This window comes from Desmodus rotundus, chromosome 2 (genome assembly GCF_022682495.2).
Source record: "Desmodus rotundus isolate HL8 chromosome 2, HLdesRot8A.1, whole genome shotgun sequence".
Taxonomy (NCBI): domain Eukaryota; kingdom Metazoa; phylum Chordata; class Mammalia; order Chiroptera; family Phyllostomidae; genus Desmodus; species Desmodus rotundus.
Genome location: NC_071388.1, coordinates 194,860,844 through 194,876,129, shown reverse-complemented (window position 1 = coordinate 194,876,129; position 15,286 = coordinate 194,860,844). Strand labels below are relative to the sequence as shown.

General features: G+C 42.6%; 1 long non-coding RNA gene across 1 annotated transcript; it reads right to left on the bottom strand.

Moving 5' to 3' along the window:
* Positions 1-5,207: 5,207 nt before the first annotated feature.
* LOC123480157 (uncharacterized) lies at positions 5,208-14,881 on the bottom strand. Its single transcript, XR_006656047.3, has 5 exons — positions 14,758-14,881; positions 13,647-13,776; positions 13,035-13,108; positions 8,329-8,649; positions 5,208-5,391 (listed from the first exon to the last, which is right to left on the bottom strand). It is a non-coding gene; the product is annotated as an uncharacterized lncRNA (long non-coding RNA).
* Positions 14,882-15,286: the final 405 nt, after the last annotated feature.

Below are 15,286 nucleotides of genomic sequence, written 5' to 3'. Positions count from 1 at the left end.
TGCAATATGTGAGACACATTAAAAGGTATAAAAAATAAAACATATTCACCACCTAGTTGAAATAATAAAATACTGCCTTACACACTTTAATCCTCTTATCTTCACCTCCCCAATAATCTCCTCTTCCTATCACCAGCCCCCCGACAGAATAACCAATATTCTAAATTTGGTGTTTATCCTTTCCATATATTGTTTTATTCTCTTACTACACATGTACATTCTGGTTAAGTAAATACATGTATTGTATTGCCACCATAACAATTACCGCAAATTTACACACTTAGAGGATTAAACAACATCCATTTCTAAACTCACTTCTGTAGGTCAGAGGTCCAGACAGGCTTGGCTTGGTTCCCTGCTTACAATTTCACAAGGCCAAAATCAAGGGCAGGGCTCCTATTTGGAAGCTCTGGGGAAGGGTCTGCATCCAGGCTCACTGAGGTTGTTAGCAGTTCCTTGTGGCTGCAGGACTGACGGTCTCCTTTCCTTGCAGATTGTCAGTTGGGGTTTGCTTTTTGCTCCATGGAGGTCACACATCAGTAATTGTGTGAATTATTGATTGTGTGAGAATCCTTCTTACACTAGGAATGTCTCTTATTTCCATTTCTGTGACCAACTAGAGAAAACTTCCTACTTTTAAAGATTTTATTTATTTATTTTTAGAGAAAGGGGAAAGGGGGAGAAAGAGAGAAACATCGATGTGCATGGGATACACTGAGTGGTTGCCTCTCGCACCGGCGACCTTTTGGTTCACAGGCCAACACTCATCTATTGAGCCATACCAGCCAGGGCGAAACTTCCTGCTTTTAAACAGTTCATATTATTAGGTTAGGTTCACCCACATAATCTCCCTATTTTAAAGTCAACTGATTAGTAACTTCAAATACATCTGCAAAAATCCCCTTTGCAACGTAACATTACATATTAATGGGAGTAACATGGGAAAAAGGGACCAAGGACACCTTCTTAGAATTCTGTCTATCTGTCTATCTTATATTTGTATATACCACTAATGAAAGACTGTTGTTCATATTTTAACTTTATACAAGTAAAAGTATACTATATTAATCTGAACTGTTGATGTTCTGGGGCTAGGCCAGAATGATAAAAAGAATAAATTAATCAGAAAAAAAGATAGACAACTCAATTTTTTGAAGTATATTTTGTTGATTATGCTATTACAGTTGCCCCATTCTTTTTTCAAAGCATTTATTTGTTTATTTTTAGAGAGAAGGGAAGGGAGGGAGAGAGGGGGAGAAACAGCAATGTATGGTTGCCTCTTGTGTGCCCCCTACTGGGGACCTGGCCAGCAACCCAGGCATGTACCCTAATGGGAATCGAACCAGCGACCCTTTGGTTCACAGGCGGGCACTCAATCCGATAAGCCACACCAACCAGGGCTTGAGCAAGTGATTTATAGAGGGAAATGTCTGAATGGACATTACGCTTTTGAAAAGGTGCTAAACTTCATTAGATACCACAAAAATGTAAATTAAAAGTACAGTGAGGCCCTGGCTAGGTGCCCAGTTAGTTGGAGTATCATCCCCGTATACCAAAAGGCTGTGGGACCCCGAGTCAGGGCACACGCTAGGATGGGGATTCCATCCCCATCAGGGGTGCGTACAGGAGGCAACGGATCGACGTTTCTCTCTTACATCAATGTTTCTCTCTTTCTCTCAAATCAATAAGCATATCTTCAGGTGAGGATTAAAAAAAAAAAGAAAACTACAGTGAGATTCCACCACAAACCATTAAAATAGCTAGAATTAAAAAGACAGAAATATCACGTGTTGGTAAGATTGTAAATAACAAGAACTCCTATACTGCTGGTGAGAGTGTAAACTGATATGAGCACTGTGGAAAACACTTCTGCAGTATCTACTAATGCTGAACACATGTGTATTCTGTGACCCAGCTTTTCACTTCTAGGTTTATATCCAACAGAAATGCACAGATATTCACCATAAGACATGTTAGGGTGTGCAGAGCAGGGATATTTGAAATAGTCCCATATTGGAAGCTACCCTAATGCCCATTTGATTAGTTACCTGTCACTGCATAAAAAAATGAGTCTGAAACTTAGTGGCTTGAAATGATAAACACTTATCTCACAGCCTCTCAGATCAGGAGTCTGGGAGTAGCCTGGCTCAGTGGTTCTGGTTCACAGTCCCTCGTGAGGTTACAATGAAGGTCACAAAGAGAGGGATGCAGTATTTGGAGACTTGACTGGGGCTAGAAGACCCACGCCCAAGCTCTCTCAGGTGGGCTTTGGCAGGAGGAGGCCTGAGGTCCTTTCGGAGGTTTGGTCTGAGATTTCAGTTCCTCACTGTGTGGACCTCCCATTGCAATAATTCTGTTTCCTTGGCTTGATTTTTTTTTCCCCTTTGAGATTTCTATTTACTGTGTATTGAGTCTTACTTGCCTATCTTTAATATTTATAATTTTCTTTTTGAATCCTTTTCATCTCTTTTAAAATTTGTTTAATTTTTAATGTAGCTTTCCTTTTCACCTCCTGTTTCTCTAAAGGCATTATCTACTATATTAATCCACTCTAGTGTTTTTCCAATTTAGCCTTCCTCTGAAATTACTTTTTCTTTCATTTCTAATTCTTTTCTGAGTTACCTCATTTCAGAGTTTCTCTAACTTTGATTTATGTTGCTCTTTTATGTCTTGTATTATTTTTAATGTCTTTTATCTTCTTCCCAAATAGTTATGGTTACAGGTTTTATTTGCTTTGTGGGCATGTCTTTCTGACATGCTTTCTTTGCCTGTAGGTATTATTGTGGTTTTGCTTTCTATTTCCTTAGAACTCTGTAATTGGTTTGGCCTCAATACTTTTCTTTGCTTATTTATACATGAAATTAATTTTCCTGAACTTTTAGAAGAAAGTATAGGCCAGGGTAGCTCTTCTAACTTCACAGAGTCCCATTTTCTGTTATTTTCATATAGTAATAAAAAAGATGGCAGCATGCTTTCTAAGATTTCTTGGCTCTGCTTACCTTTCCATTTTTATCTGGGCCTTGTCTTTATCTTTGTTGTCTCTGTCCTGCTCAATCTTGCTTCTCTTCCTAGCATTTTCTTCTCCATGTGAGATCCTGTCCCTGCAGGGAGCCCTGATGGCCAGTCTGCTAGAGGCTTCATTTATCTCAGGCTGCTTGCTCCCACCCACTGTTGAATTAGGCAAAACCCCTCCCAATTTCTGTTGCTTTCTCAAATTGACCCACGGACACCTACTGGTTATGATGGTGTCCTCCCACTCTCAGTTCCAGCAGAAACTCACTATTCTCTGCTTTCTTCTGCACAGATGCCAACTCCATGCAGGTAGCGATGCCTTGTCCTTGTCCACCTGTATTTTGGGGTTTCTGGAAATACCTTGCCACCTAATTTTGTTGTTAAATATTATCCATGGGCTTTTAGTATTTTTTAATTGAGAAATAATTGGCTAATATAGCTAACATTATATTAGTTTCAAGTATACAAAGTCTGTCTGGAAAAAGTCTAGCCATTGTTAATATGAATGGTCTGAGCGACATCATGTTACTCGGCAGCCAAGGAGAGTGGCCTGGAATGCACATGTGTGAACAATGACAACTTCACTGTACTAGTCAGTGGGGACGGTATACATCGAGTGAGCATGTGTACTGTGTGGCTATCCATTCAAAATGACTGAGCAAGTAGAGCAACAAATCTGCATCAAATTTTGCGTTAAGCTTGAACATTCCTCCCCGGAAACTATTCAGATGGTTCAGAAGGCCACAGCTACAGGCAACTGTTGATTGGCAGCTTTATCACAACGGTGTGCTCATTAATGCATCATGTCTCATGCAGAGTTTTTGGGCAAAACATGAAATCACCCAGGTGACTCAGACCCCACTACAGCCCAGATTTGGTGCCCTGCACCTCCTGGCTTTTCCCCAAATTAAAATCACCTTTGAAAGGGAAGCGATTTCAGGCTGCCACTGATATTAAAGAAAATATGATGGGGCAGCTGATGGTGATTGGGAAAACTGTGTGAGGTCCCAAGGTGCTTCACTTTGAAAGGGGACTGAAGCATCATTGTCCTGTGTACAGTGTTTCTCGTATCTTCTATCTTCTTCCACAAATGTCCCTATTTTTCATATGACATGGCTGGATACCTTCTGGACGGGCCTCGTATATCTCCTTGTGGATGGTGGCTGAGTATGAGCACCTTGTACAATCTCACTGAGCTGTGCCCCTCATCTGTGCGCTTCATTGTGTGTGTATTATAAATCAGTAGAAAGTTTACCCCTGTATTAGTCGAACTTCTCCAGAAAAACAAATGATGTCCGTGTGTGTGTGTGTGTGTGTGTGTGTGTGTAAAGTGAGAGAGAGATCTATCTTAAGAATTGGCTTATGAGATTATGAAGCCTGGAAAGTCCAAAATCTCCAGGGAAGATAAGCAGGCTGGAGACCCAGGGAAGAGCTGATATGCAGTTCAAATCTGAAGGCTGCCTTATAATTTGCCATATCCCTCATAAAAAGAATCTTAATTTGAACTTACAAATGACATGCTAAGTAACTTGACCAAGGTTATGGCTACAGAGTAGTACATCTTGGAGTAGAACTTAGCTCTCCCCGAGGCTAGAGTTCATGTTCTTTCCACTATACCAGGCAAAAGGTGTTCTAGTGGGCCAGGCCCCACCCTGATAGCTCCTCGGTAGGTACAAGGAAGGCATCATCCTCCTCTTTGGGGGGGGCTGTGATGGCTTCTGACTTTTCTCACTGCTTTTACCTTCCATACACTGTAGCCAGAGTGATCACCTCAACATGCAACTCTGACTCCATCACCTGGAACATGTCGATGGTGCGTTTAGTACATTCAGCCTGCTACAACAAAACACCATCTCAGAGTTGTGGATGGTAGGTAGGCCAAGATCAAGGTGCTGGCAGATTCGGTGTCTAGGGAGAGCCCACTTCCCAGTTTATAGATGACTATCTTCTCACTGTGTCCCCACATGGCAGAGGGGTAAGAAAGCTCTTGGCAGTCTCTTTTATAAGAGCACTAATACCATTCTTACGGGCTCTACCCTTATGACATAATCACCTTCCAAAGGCCCCACCTCCTAATACCATTGGGCAGGATATCAACATATGAGTTTGGGGAAAACAGAAACATTCAGTCCACAGTAGTCACTAAGAATATAGGTATAAATTCTATGATAAAGACCAAAAAACAGTAGTTTAAGCCAGTTAGAAGTTTATCAATGTGTCACTTATAGCATAAGTTTAACAGTCCAGGGCTGCTCAGGCTGCTCCGTGGTGCTGGGGATCCAGTTTCCCTTTACCTTGTTGCTTTGTCATTCTCAGCACATGGCTTCCATCTCATGGGCTGGGGTGTCTCCTCCAGCCCCAACCGTCAATGTCTGCATTCTAGCCAGTGAGAACAAAATAGAGGAGAAAAACAGAAAGAATAGGAGAAAAAGCTTACCCTTCTGCTCACTACCCATTGGTCAGAACTTGGTCACATGGGCAGATGTATATGCAAAAGAGGCTGAGAAATGGTCTTTAATTGGGTAGCCAGGTGCTGAGCCAAAAACTCTGGGGTTTGAATACGAGGAATAGAGGGGAAGTGGATATAAGGTGACAACTAACACTTTGTCACAAGTATTTTGTTGCTCTCACAAAAATACTTTACGTGCCCCTTGGCTTTGCCTTGCAGGCTCCAGCCTCACCTTTCAGCATCACCCCCTCACTCTCTGCCCTCTAGTCACATTCTCCTTCTTCCAGTTCCTCGAGGGTTCCATGCTCCCCGACACCCCACCCCAGGGCCTTTGCAGGAACAATTCTTCTTGCCTGGAATGCTCTCCCCCCGCAATCATCCAGTTAGCTCCCACTCATTCTTCAGATGTCAGCTCAAATGTCATCTCGGGCAGACCTTCCTGATTCCGTTCTAAAATAGGTATTTTCCTTAACTACTCTTTTCCACCATGAACTCTTCTTCTGTAACTGGGTTATAATTGTATACCTATTTGATAATTATTCGACTAATTGCCATCTCCTCTTCCAGACTGTAAGTTAAAAAAGGCAAGGCCATTTTAGTTCTGCTCACTGTTGTGTTCCTAGCATGTCACAGAGTGCAGGGAACAAATACTTGCTTTTCTTTAATGAGTGGACAAGTCAAGTAAGTCCTTAAAATTGTCTGGATGATACTCACAGGACAATTTCAGTTGTGTGGACAAGTTGTCAGACTACATGGCTTGGTCTAGAGTTCTCAGCTTTGGAGTCACTAGAGCAAGTTTGGGTTATCTGGGTCCTTCTGTGAGCAGAGAGCAGGTTGTTTGAATTCCACATTATAAGGCTTGATTCTAGCATCTGGCGCATTGCCCTCTTGCCCCCTAACTGCAAATATTCTGCCAGTCTTTCAGCTTTGATGGGGTTGTATTAAAAAGAAGCCAGGCCCTGGCTGGTGTGGCTCAGTGGAGTGAGTGCCGGTCTGCAAACTGAAAGGTCACAGGTTCAATTCCCAGTCAGGGCCAGGACCCACCTGGGGGCGTGCAAGAGGCAACCAATCAATGTACCTCTCACACTTCGACGTTTCTCTCCCTCTCTTTCTCCCTCCCTTCCCCTCTCTCTAAAGATAAATAAATAAAATCTTAAAAAATAAAGAAGCCGGGCAGGTTGAATCCTGCCAGGTTGCATCTCTGCACAAAAACTCCCATGGCTATATCATGTGGGTGGCCAGTTGCTCTGAGGTCCAGAGCTCAGAATATCCAGAAAGGGGTTGCACGTGGGAATGCCCAATAGAGTTAAAATGGGGTAAACTGGAGACTTTCTGCAAGTCAAAAGTTTAACTCCCCTGTTCTGCATATTCCAGATCCAAACACAAAGACCTCCTTAGACTTATATATCTGGATGCTTTTGGCTACAAGTCACAAAAGACTCACTTCTCAGCTAGCTCGAACAATAAGGAGTTTCTTATCAGACATTACAAGGAGTCTGGAAGCAAGACAGCCCAGGGTTCTTTCTTTCTTTTTTAAGATTTCATTTATTTATTTTTAGACAGAGGGGAAGGGTGGGAGAAAGAGGAGAGACAGATCAATGTGTGGTTGTCTCTTGCACACCCCCAGTGGGGGGACCAGGCCTGCAACCCAGGCACGTGCCCTGACTGGGAATCGAACCAGCAACCGTTTGGTTCGCAGGCTGGTGCTCAATCCACTGAGCCACACCAGCCAGACAGCCCAGGGTTCTTTAAGTCAGCTACTGAAATACTCCATAGAGGACTTGAATTCTTTCCATCCTCATTTGACACAAATGGTTCAGCCCCTTGCTTTTTTATCTGACAATACATCATTCTGAACAAGACATAAAGAGGTACCTTATTCTTTATTTTCTTTTTAGACTGAATAGTGTCACATTTTTTTTAATTTTTTTTTTTTAAAGATTGTATTTTTTTATTTATTTTTAGAAATGGGGAGGGAGGTAGAGAAACATTAATGTGTAGTTGCCTCTTGCATGCCCCCCACTGGGGACCCAGCCTGCAACCCAGGCATGCGCTCCAACTGGGAACCGAACCGGCAACCCTCTGGTTTCGCAGGCCAGCACTCAATCCACTGAGCCACACCAGCCAGAGCTGAATAGTGTCACATTTTAAAGAGATACCACAAATTACTTAACCAATCCCCTCTTAATGAACATTTAATTTATTTCCAGTCTTTTGCTATTACAATGATGTGATAGATAAATGTGCATAAATTATTTCACATATGAGTAAGTGCATCTTCTAGGGCAAATTCCTAGAAGTGAAATTGCTGGGTCACAAAATATATGCAGCATTTATAATTTTGATAGGCACTGCCGATCTGCCTTCCGTATAGGTTGTATCAACTTACACCCCTTCGCCAAATGTGTACAGCGGTACTTTAAGTCTTTTTGACACTTAACTGAAAAGTAGAAAAACTACAGCAGATGTCTGAATGGTTTCTACAGAGAAACAGTAGGTGGACTGCATATCAACTCATTGTAACTGGTAGCTACATAAGCCTCAATCCTCCTTTCCAATAAATCACCATCCTGTGGGCTCTCCCACCCACCACTGTCTGAGGGTGCCAGGCTGCCATGAGCAGTCCCCATTTCAGAACTTAGACAGTATTTGTAACTTGGTCATTTACCCACAAACGACTCGAAGTCTTTTCTACCCCTCTCCACCTGTCCATCTCCTAGTCCTCTCTCAGAACCTCTTGAAATGTCTCCTCCATCAAACACTATCTGACACCCTGAGGCAGAATTAGTCCCTCTTCTCTGCTCCACAGAATTTTGTCCACACCTCCATCATAGCACGAATCCCCTGTGAAACGATTATCTGCTTACCTGCCTCTCCCACACTGCGCTCAAAGAGAGAAACCTCATCTTCTTCATCTTTGGGCCAGCACTTCCACATGGGGCACCTGGTGCATAAAAGGTTCACAGCAAAGCCTTGCTAAAACGAAATTAGGCGAGGGCACAGTTTCGCAGTACCCGGTGGCAAATGTAACACTGCTTTCCTTTTCCTTTTCTGTTGGTACTGATCAGAGGTTCAAAACTGCAGACACTCCTGAATATTTCTCTATTGCTTTGTTATGTTTCTGGACTTTCCTCTTCTCCTGGAATCTGTTCTGTTCTCTGCTATATTCTCAACGCCTGGAACAGTGCCTGGGAGACAATACATTTTGAATGAATGAATATCTCTGGTCAGAAGAAACATCTACAGTGCAGCTGGGATTTTTTAAATTTTATTTATTTATTATTTTTGCCTGCTTGCTGTAAATATGAGTAAGATTATTAACCAATTTGACCTAATTGACACTTACAGAACACTCCTCTCAACAACTCCAACATACACATTCTTTCGGTTGAATGTGTAGCACCGTAGCTTAGGAGAGCCTTCTACGTAGGACACAGACTTGAAAATCATTAGCTTTAAGCCCTGACCGGTGTGGCTTAGTTGGTTGGGCATCATCCCACGAAGCAAAAGGTCACTGGTGAGGGCAAATGTTTGGGTTGCAGTTTTAGTTCTGGTCAGGGTACAAATGAGAAGCAACCGATCAATGCTTCTCTCACATCAATGTTTCTCTCCCTTTCTTTCTCCCTTCCTTTCCCTCCCTCTAAAAATAAATAAGTAAAAATCTTTTTTTAAATATCTGCAAAATACTCCTATGTATCTGATAAGGGACTTCTATCTAGAATATATTAAGAACTCCTAACACTTAATAATAAAAAGACAAATAACCCAATTAAAAGTGAACAGAGGAATTGAATAGACCCTTTTCCAAATAAGACATACCAATGGCTAATAAGCATGTGGAAGTATGCTCAAAATCGTTTGCATTAAGCAAATGCAAATAAAACCAAAGTGAGGTGCCACTTGACACTCAAAATGGATATAATAATACTTTTTAAATGGAAAATAACAAGTATTTTGTGAGTATACTAGTTTGCTAAAGCTGCCATAATGAAGTGCCATAAACCAGGTGGCTTAAACAACAGAAATCTATTGTCTCACAGTTTTGGAGGTTTTAAAGATAAACTGAGGCATATTTTTCAAATTTTAAGAGTTTATTTAAGCAAACATTGATCTGAATTGGGCAGCATCCAATCTAGCAGATAGAGGCCCTCCCAGGAGCTATATAACACCTTTATAGGTGGAAGTGAGAAAGTTAGACGAGGCCAGAAGTGAGTTGGTTACTTCAGTTCACTTTCCTTCAGGGGGTGGCAGGGGCCTATCAGGCAGGTGACCTAACTAGTGCTGATCAGGTGATTCCTGACTGACTGGTTTGAGATTTCATTTCGGGGAGAGCCAACACTAATTAAGTCTCAGTTTGGTGACTTGGGGCTCAGCACAAGTGACTCCGTTTTGAGCCTGTTGTCTTGTTACAAAGAGGCCAGAAGTCTGGGATCAAAGTGTCAGTAAGGCCTCCACAGGTGCTGGGAAGAATCTGTTCCAGGCCTCTCTCCCAGCTTCTGGTAGTTCCTTGGCTTGTGGCAGCGTAACTGCAGTCTTCCCACGGCATTCTCCCTGAGTGTGAGTGCCTGTGTCTAGATTTCCTCCTTTTATAAAGAACGCCAGTCACACTGGATTAAGGGGCCAAGCTACTCCAGTATGACCTCATCTAACTACTTACATCTGCAATGACCTTATTTCCAAATAAGTTCACATTATGAGAGGCTTGGGGCTCTGACTTCAACATGAATTTTGGAGGGACACCATCAACCCATAACAGCATGGATGTGGAGAAACTGGAACCTTCCTACAGTGCTGGTGGGAGTGTAAAACGGGGCGGCCACCTTGAAAAAACAGTCGAGTAGTTTGTCAAAATATTAAACATAGACTTCCATATGACCAGCAGTTCCACTCCTAGGTATATACTCAAGAAAATAAAAACATGTTCATACAAAAAAATTATTAACACGTATTCATAGCAGCATTATTCATAAACGTCAAAAGGTACAAACAACCCAAATGTCCTCCAGTTGATGAATGGATACAAAACGTGATATATTATACCATGGAATATTATCATTTGGCAATAAAAAGAAATAAAGTACTTAAACTTACACAATGTTATATGTCAATTAAATCTCAATTTAAAAAAAAGATAAAAGGAAATATAGTACATACCTCAGCGTGGCAGCATGGATGAACCCTGAAAATGTTATGCTAAGTGAAAGAAGTCAGTCACCAGAGACCACATAATGTGTGTATGGTTCCATTTATACGAAACAGCCAGAATTTGCATACGTAGAGACAGAAAGCAGACCGGTTGCCTAGGGCTGGGGAGATTTGCAGGGCAGAGGAGGAGTGACTACCAATGAGCACAGAATTTCTTTCTGGGTTGATGAAAATGTTCTAAAATTGCCGTGATGGTTGCACAACTCTCTATATACTGAACTGAAATGTATACTTTAAATGTGTACATTTCAAGGTACATGAACTGTATCTCAAAAGAGCTGTTATTTTTTTTTTTTTAATAAATGTATAGAGCCCTGGCTGGTGTGGCTCAGTGGATTAAGTGTCAGTCGGCGAACCAAAAGGTTGCTTGGTTGTGGGCCAGGTCCCCAGATGGGGGCGTGCAAGAGGCAACCAAATAATGTACTTCTCACACATCGATGTTTCTCTCTTTCTCTTTCTTCCTCCCTTCCCCATTCTCTAAAAATAAATACATAAAATCTTTTTAAAAAATTAAGAAAAATAAATAAGTAGGAGTAAATAAACTCCTTACCATGAAAAAGAGGAAAGGGGAAGAACATTACAGCAAAAAACAATCACCAGAAGGTGAGCTTCAGAATTGCATCAATTTTTGCTTGCTTCATTTGCTGCTGTTATCTCTAGCACCAATACAATGTCAGGAATATAGTAGATATCGGTAAAATAGTATATGTGTGTGTGTGTGTGTGTGTGTGTATAAATATATGTGTATGTACATATATGTATTGGTAGGTATAAATAAAATATATATGGGGGACCCCCCAAAAAGTGGAATTTATTAACATTTTTGTATTCTTTTTTTAAAGATTTTATTTATCTTTAGAGAGAGAAGGGAGGGAGAAAGAGAGGGAGAGAAACTTCAATGTGTGGTTGCCTCTTGCATGCCCCCAACTGGGGACCTGGCCTACAACCCAGGCATGTGCTCTGACTGGGAATCGAACCACCAACCCTTTGGTTTGCAGGCCAGTGCTCAATCCACTGAGCCATAACAGCCAGGTCTGTATTTACTCTTACATGCTTAAACTCCAGTCACCTTCAAAGTACTCTCGATGTGATGAAATACACCTATCGAGACTTTTTTTCCATTGCTCAAAACAGTTTTTGAACTCATCAGTTTTGATGCCTTTTAGTGCTTCTGCCATTTTTGTTTCACCTCCTCCACACTGCCAAAATGTTTCACTTTGAGGACTTTTTTCATTGGGAAACAAAAAGATAAAGTCACTCAGGCCAAGATCAGGTGAACAGGCAGGATGGGGTATGGGGGTGACGCCGTTTTTGGTCAAAAACTGGTGAACGCTCAGCGCAGTGTGGGCAGGTGCCCTTTTAAATCATGAAATGGACAAACTTGTTGAAAGTCTTCAAAAACAATTCACTGAAGCCAAACGCAGCCTCTGACAACTATGCCAGCTGTACACTACTACAGATGGGTTCCTAGAACACTCACTTAGTGGGGGAAGTCTGCACTACAAAGGGCCTGTCCTTCAGAAGATAATTCTGGTTTTTGGGGGGTCCACTCTCGCACACACACACACGCAGTTGCCAATATATAAGCATAAATACATTAATATAAATAAAATAGTATGTATATATTTCATATATGTTTATATGCAATGGGTGGAAAAACGATCATGTGCAAAAGCCCTGTGTTCAGGAAGACAGCACGGCCCATTGGCAAAATGAAAGATTAGCGTGTGCCTGGGATGACCCGGAGAGGACTGGGCCTGACCAGACAGGTCAGATTTGGATCTTAAACCTAAAAGCAATGGGGAGCTACAGAAGGATTTCAAAGGGAGGTGAATAAGATTTACATTTAAAAAGAAAACCTGTAGCCCTGACCTATGTGGCTCTGTTGGTTGTGCAGTCCTCCCACAAAGTGAAAGGTCAAGGTCAGGACACATGCCTGTGTTGCCAGTTCTGTGTTGGAGGGGCAACTGATCAATGTTTCTCTGCCTTTCTTTCTCCCTCCCTTCCCCTCTCTCTAAAAATAAATAAATAAAATCTTTTAAAAAATAAATAAAAAGAATACGTGTAGCAGGGGAGTGTCAAATAAGGTAAGGACTGAAAAGTTGGACTAACAACAAAGTTTAGTGACCTTGCACAAAATCAGTCTAGGTAGAGAAATGGGGGTGGCTAATTTTGGGAACTGGAAAGGAAGCAAAGCTGGAAAAATTAAACTACATTTGGTAAGGCCTCTCCATATTCTCAAGTCTCCAGGGAAACCAACCAAAAATATACTTGGCTTAAAAAATGACAAAAGACATGTTCGCATGCATATTCACATACAGCTGGTTCACCAGTGGATTCTGTTTCTATCCAAGGGTTCCACACTTACCTGATACAGAGGGAGGAACCATCGCTGCAGTTCTTCGGCCGTTCTCTCCCACCAGAGTTGGCCCTCTTTCATCACTAGAAGGGGTCAGTGGGAGGACACAGAAAAGGTTGCCACCCTCTGAGATTTGGGAGCAGTTCAGAAACACAATTTGTTCCCTTTTAGCTTTACTGGGTCTCTCAGCTGGACCATTTACAACCCAGATCCCAAAGGCAGACCAGTAGACACAGTCATGCTCTATTCATTGCAGACTGAAGGTGAAAGGTTTTGGAATAGGGCACTTGCTCCTGTGGTGACCAGGTACCTGAAGTGAGGACAGAAAGGACTAGGTTCTAGTTCTAGTTCTGCCAGCCACAGTAGCAACACCTTGGGCAATTAACTTAGCCCCTCTGGGCTTCCCCCCCTTATCTCAAAAATTAAGAGAATAAGCACATGTCCTGCCCTGATCACAGTGGTTAGAAGGACAGGACCGCCATGTGAGGAGATCTAGGTTATATTATTTCATGGGGCCCCTTTAAGAAAAGTACAAAATTACAAACACAAAATTAGGCACAAATGAGCCCCGGCTAGTGTGGGTCAGTGGACTGAGTACCGGCCTGTGAAGAGAAAGCTCACCAGTTTGCTCCCGTCAGGGCACATGCCTGGATTTCTGGCCAGGTCTCCAGTTGAGGGCATGAGAGAGGCAACCGAATGTTTCTCCCATGCATTGATGTTTCTTTCTCTTTCTCCTTCCCTTCCCTTCTCTCTGAAAATAAATAAATAAAATCTTTTTAAAAATTAGGTGTAAATGTGAATGTATATTTATAATGAGAAATCACATCAAACTACAAACTTTCAAGTTAATAAAATATCAAATCACAAAAAATCTTTTAAATAATATATTTGTTAAATTAACTGCTTGGCCTATACACTTTTTTTTTTTTTTACTACTTTTGCCTGTATATTCTTTAATGACTTCCTCAAAGACGACAATTTTGTATTTTTTCTATGGAGAGAACGGGAGGATAAATCAGTCTTTCTTCTCTTGTGGTTGATCAAAATTTGCTCTTTATTATTGCTAGTTTAGAAAAGGTTCTTACAGCTTCCTAATTCATTGCTTTAGGCTGGTTGTCAAATTTGGGCAAATCTCTATCAAGCTTCTTTTCTTTGTGAGCTACAAGATTTCAAGGAGTTCCCTATTTCTTGTGCAGTGATTAATACTTTACATTTCCTCATTCTGCTGGTGCTGGACATCCCGAAAGACCTCTGGCACCTTCAGGTCACCATGCTTGTAATTCAGCATAGGAGCATTTGTAGAAGCCACTCCTTCACCGGGAAGGCTGGCGATAACTTAGGTATGTACCCAAACTGTAGCTAGATAGGTAGGTAGCTATGTAGGTAGATAGATCGCACTTAGAGTATTCCCTACTCCAAAATGCCTGAAAATACCCAGAGCCACTTTAATGCCCCTAGATAGAAAAGTCTCAGTGGAAAGACAGTGGTCTGAACAGAAATTAAAATATCTTAGTTTGGCAAATTCTATAAAAACGTGAAGATAGGGCCTCTTTCATGCCATTGAGAGGGCCTGGGCAAGAGAGGGCCCAGAAGGTGAAGTTTCAGGCTTCAGGGCAAATCCCCGCCGTGGTCACAAAGGCTCATTAAAAGGCTCAGCCAAAGGAGGGGACTGTTACTCGTGTTTGGAGGAAAGCGCAACGGACCCGGCTGTGCCCGTGGAAGCAAAGAGTACCTCGCCCATCTGGCTCACAGGGCGTGGCCTGCCCATAGAAGCTGCCCCGTGAATGAAGTTGTGGCCGCTGCCTACCAAACCTCACGCAGAGGTCTCCGCTGAGCCAGCTTCTGCCTCCAGAGGCCCCGGCTCTACTCCCAGAAGGTACAGCAACCTCCCACCCACCCTTCTCCTCCGCAGGTCTAAGCCTCGGGTTTCAAAAGGGGCGCACTCCCTCGCGCCCGCCCCTCACTTCCGGTCTGGAAGCCCATTGGTCCCGCCAGGTCTCGCGACAACGCGTCTTCTCGCCTGACCGAGCTGACCCGGGAAAACGGCAACCGTGGGTGTGCCGGTGCTGGTACCTGTTCCTCCGGGTGGTGATGGGGACCGGGGCTCTTCTCCCGGCCCACTTCCTAGCAGCACGAAGTGGGCTCCGAAGGCCCATCGGCTCATTTAAGTGCACCGGGCCCTGTGGTTCAGATCAGAAGCCAAAGGCCAGCGAACTGCTTTCAACCCGTGTACATGCCTGACCACGGCTCTGGCGGAGTTC